Source organism: Rhinoderma darwinii, chromosome 2, assembly GCF_050947455.1.
Source record: "Rhinoderma darwinii isolate aRhiDar2 chromosome 2, aRhiDar2.hap1, whole genome shotgun sequence".
Taxonomy (NCBI): domain Eukaryota; kingdom Metazoa; phylum Chordata; class Amphibia; order Anura; family Rhinodermatidae; genus Rhinoderma; species Rhinoderma darwinii.
Genome location: NC_134688.1, coordinates 476,199,935 through 476,204,824, shown reverse-complemented (window position 1 = coordinate 476,204,824; position 4,890 = coordinate 476,199,935). Strand labels below are relative to the sequence as shown.

Here is a 4,890-nt window from a genome sequence, read left to right as displayed (position 1 = left end):
CCATAATCCTTCCCATCACCCTTCCCCCTTAGGAATTAGTAAGTAAATCTAGTGAGGAGACATGTATCTTGGTGAGAAATTATTTTTTTCTATACAATCGGTCGGATCCATGCGACTTCACAGGTTTGATGATGCTATAGGTCCTAATGGCAAGCAGATTAAATATGTTATAATTACAGATACGGGGGATAATAGTTTTCCTGTCTCACCAATTTCATTTTTTAAGTCCTCTAAAGGCAGAAAAATACAATTTAATTATCCGTCTCGGGCGGGGGCGGGGGGGAATGAGAATCACAACCTGATTAAAATGCAGATAGCCATTTGTTGCAGGTGAAACATCTTCTATCGTGATAAGAAATTACATTTAATCTGCAGATGGAGAGATTAATTTGCTCATAATACGAGTGAGTGACAGGAGAGGCTTAACGTGTAGCCTTGTGTTGCCGGATCACTCTGCGACGGCCGTTATCTACTCCATGGAGGAGACGATACAAAATAGATTGTCTAATAACAATGTGGCTCATGCTATAATCATCCTGTGCCAGGAAAAATGGCGCATTTACGACAGAAAACACGGCATTCTGAACAAATCGTGTGCCATAGTTAATAACCCGAAGGGGTCAATGTTGGATTATATCCCCGAATACCTCCTTGACACAGATTAGAGCTACAGCCAGGTTTACTGGTTATCTCATGTTCTCTTTCATATGGACGGCCCATGAGGTTCTGGTCACACCCATGAGGACACAATATACATTGATAGACACTAGTTTGTACCATTTTTTTGGGGGAGTGTTACTCACTGCTGTCCGATCCAGCTCCATGTCGGTTCTCTGCACAATGGGGTTGTGGGGTCTGAATCAGGCCAAGGTCAGAGGAATTGGTGTAACTACCTGAGTAACAGTCATAGCAGCTTCTATAGGTCCCGACAGCTTAGCGGGGACAACTCTACACAGAGGTAAGGTGGAGTTAGTGATGACAAGCATGGAGAATGTAATGTGATCTATTCTATGGAGCCACATAGTAACCCCTACTGCGCGCATTATGCCTCTTCTGTGGCATCGCTTTACTATGACATTACAGTGTGTATTATCTTTATGCGGTGACATCACTGTGGGCTTTATCCCTGTACTATGACATCACTTTCTGCATTATCCTTGTGCATCAGGAAGCCCCAAAAAAAAATCAAGCTTTTCGAATTCTAAATTCGCTACTGAAGACGGTCACGGTAGAGGGGGCCACTATTCTAAAGTTTTGCTATGGGACCTCATGGTTACTTGTTACACCCCTGGTCAGAGACAAAGTAGCAAATCAAAATCAAGCCATAGCCATATCTAGACTTTCCTTCACCCGGGGCAAAGTTTCCATTCACTGCCCTAGCCCTGTATCTATAGACCCTTGCCAAGGCAAAGTAGCTTCTTGGCGTCCCCCCGGCAATTAGCACCCAAGGCATATGCCCCGGAACAGTTTCTCTGGCTATATTAAGACCACAAAGTCAAAGATAAGCTGTAGTGAATTCTAAAGGTCACATTTTGAAGATGCTAATGAAGCTTTTATTTGGCCCGTTAGTTGATTAGTCAGCTGCCTATATATGAGCATCGTGAGGTCACCATAGACATGAGATGCAAACCAACAGATAGTCGACCAATCCATTTTCTAAAGCTGGACCATACAATAGTGACTTCAGACAGGTTTTTATTTGTATGACTTGTTCATGGTTCCTCTATGAAGATCGTCATTCTGGGGGACAACTCCATAAGTTAAAAAAAACTAAATCGCATTTCGCTGTTTGGCTAGCCATACTGTACTTTTGACCTTACGGTTAAATTCGACCATAGAGACAAAAATCATCAGACCACCCCCGTAGCTGCTCTTTTGTAAGGTCCTATCAGCCATTCATAGTATAAACTTCAGATGATGACATAGACTGGCCAAACAAACCAACGGGAAGACCAACATACACAGAGTCGTCCATTGGAGTGTTGGGTGAAAGAACGTGACCAATAAATGAAGGAAACTGGGAAAACAGTGGAAATGGTCCTGTCTATGGTCAACTTACGAGGTCATCACCACTTATAGTGCCAGGACTTGCTGGGCTCTCATTCACACTCTCCACCATGAGACTTTTTTTTTTGCCTGGTCTTACGGAAGAGAATCGATGACAAACAGAAGCAAAATAGAGAAGAGGAACAATATCCCAGCGAATGCAGAATATGGAGATGGTAATCCGACGACACAATATTTCTTTGTCTCCAATATTCATATCTCATTCCGATCTTCTAATTTATCTTTTTGACTGTTGATTTCATCGTGTAACGTGTCCGATATTGATGACGGTATTTCCCTATTAATCAAAGTGCGAAGACGCTGAGAAGAAAAACGCGTGAGTCTATTAAAAAACATCGGCCTGTACAGGTGGAGCTAGGAGGATGAAACGTTTTTTACTTTTATTCTGACACATCGCTGTTTGATTTTCGGAGAAATGATCACAGTTTTCTTATGATGGGGAGATAAATAGCAGCAGCTTTGGCGGGTGGGGGAGGGGGGATAGAAAATGTTTGTAAAATGTCCAATTTCTGTTCAATTATTCACGTGCAATCTTGGAAAGAGGGACAATTTACTACGAGCGCCCTGACAGTCGCTGCTTTATTCTTCATACTTCTAAAGGCATTAATGTAATCATTAGTACTGAACTTCTGTGAAAACTCTGAACTAAAATAAGAAACTCTCGTAAGGTAACTCAAGTCACTGCGAAGAGAAGATTATGCCAGTGATTTATTGTATTTCCCAGAATCCTTCAGTCTTCTAGAATTCTGACGTGTGATTCAGAAGAAGGGTATATGTGTGGGGGTGGGGCATTGGGAATAGATGGGTGCCAATCATTGGTGGAGCTGATTTAGGACCTTCTCATTTTGTTTGATTCCCAGCAAGGGTGTACAAAGAGGGGCCAAATAAGACCAGAGCCTCTACTCATAATGGTACCGGCCATAACACCTCTATTCCCAAGTCAGAAATATCTAGTCCTTGTTGAGCCTACTCCATAGCTAAGAAATTAAATTTTTGATTCTAACCTAATGTTACTGAGCCCCACTGCAGAACTCGTATATCCGCCGATCAGCCATAACATAAAACCACTGATGGGTGAAGTGAACAACATTGATGATCTGGTTACAATGGCGCCTGACAAGGGGCGGGGGGATATTCGGCAGCGGGTGACCAGTCAGTTCTTGAAGTTGATGTTGGAAGCAGAAAAATGGAGAAGTGGAGGAATCTGAGCGACTCTGACAAGGACCAAATTGTGATGTGTAGACGACTGGGTCAGATCATCTCCAGAACGGCTGGTCTTGTTGTGTGTTTCCGGTCTTGTGAGGTGTTTTCCGGTCTTGTTGGGAGTTTCCGGTCTTGTGGGGTGTTCCCGGTCTTGTGGGGTGTTCCCGGTCTTGTGGGGTGTCCCCAGTATGTAGTGGTTAGTACCTCCCAATAGTGTTCCAAGGAAGGACAACCGGTGATCGGCAACAGCGTCATGGGCGCACAAGGCTCATTGATGTCCATGAGGATTGAAGGCTAGCCTGCCTGGTCCGATCCCACAGAAGAGCTCCTGTACCACAAATTACTCCTGCTACTCTATGATGGAAAGATGTCAGAACACGCAGAGCATCGCAGCTTTCTGTATATGGGGCTGTGTAGTTGCACAGGATTAACAGAACTGGAGCATGGAGTAATGGAAGAAGGCGCCTGGTCTGATGAATCACGTGTTACATCATGTGGACGGCCGGGTGCGTGTGCGGCACTTACCTGGAGAAGAGATGGCACCAGGATGCGTTATGGGAAGGAGACAATTGGCGGGGGCAGGGTGATGATCTGGACAATGTACTGCTGGGAAGCCTTGTATCCTGACATTCGTGTGGAGGTGAAACGTCCCACCGACCTAAACATTGCTGCAGACAAGTTCCCCCTTCATGGCAGCACTATTCCCTAATGGCAGTGCCCTCTGTCAGCAGGATAATGCCCCTGCCATGCTGCAGGATAATGCCCCCATCACACTGCAGGATAATGCCCCCGCCACGCTGCAGACATTGTCCAGGAATGATGAGGAACATGACAAAGACTTCAGGATGTCTCCAAATTCACCAGATCTCAATCGGATCGATCATCTGTGGGATGTGCTGGAAAAACAAGTCCGATCCCTGGAGGCCACACCTCACACCTTACAGGATCTGCTGCTGACGTCTTGTACCAGAGACCACAGGAACCTCTAGACGTCTTGTGGTGTCCGTGCCTCGACAAGCAGAGTTGTTTTGGCGGCACAAAGGCGACTACAAAATATTAGGCTGGTGGTTTAGATGTTATGGCTGAACAGTGTCTGGTGTTATTCTCTGGATTCTATTCATGGGCGTACACTTAAGGGGGAGGGAACCAAAATAAAGTGGTCCTCTACTCTGGTTTCTCTTCAGATCGAATAAATCATTTGCCTTTTACTAAAGATTTCCGGGAAGAGGAACAATTATGAGTTTCTAACAATTTTTTGATGCCTGGCGCTCGCTGGGCAAATAATACAATTTAAATTAAAAAAATAAAGAGGTCCCAAATCAGCTCCACCAATGATTTGCACCCACCCACTCCCAAGGCTTTATTCATAGTACTGAACTTCTGTCACAACTTCTTACAAGGAGAAGGAACTATTGTTAATAATATCCCTACAAAGAGAATATTTCTCCAGTGCTTGTGGTTCAGTACATGTCCCAGAGTCCCGTATTTTTGGAAATTTTTTATTTATGATTCCTTTAAGTGTATACTGTATACTCTATGCGGGGGTGGGGCCTTGGGAGAGGGTGGGAGCCAATCATTGGTGGAGCTAATTGAGGACCTACACATTTTAGCTCCCTCCCC

At 44.5% G+C, this 4,890-nt stretch overlaps 1 non-coding gene across 1 annotated transcript; it reads left to right on the top strand.

The window, feature by feature from the left end:
- The first annotated feature begins 4,434 nt into the window (after nucleotides 1–4,434).
- Nucleotides 4,435–4,549, top strand: LOC142747796 (U5 spliceosomal RNA). Its single transcript, XR_012882035.1, has one exon. It is a non-coding gene; the product is annotated as a U5 spliceosomal RNA (small nuclear RNA).
- Nucleotides 4,550–4,890: the final 341 nt, after the last annotated feature.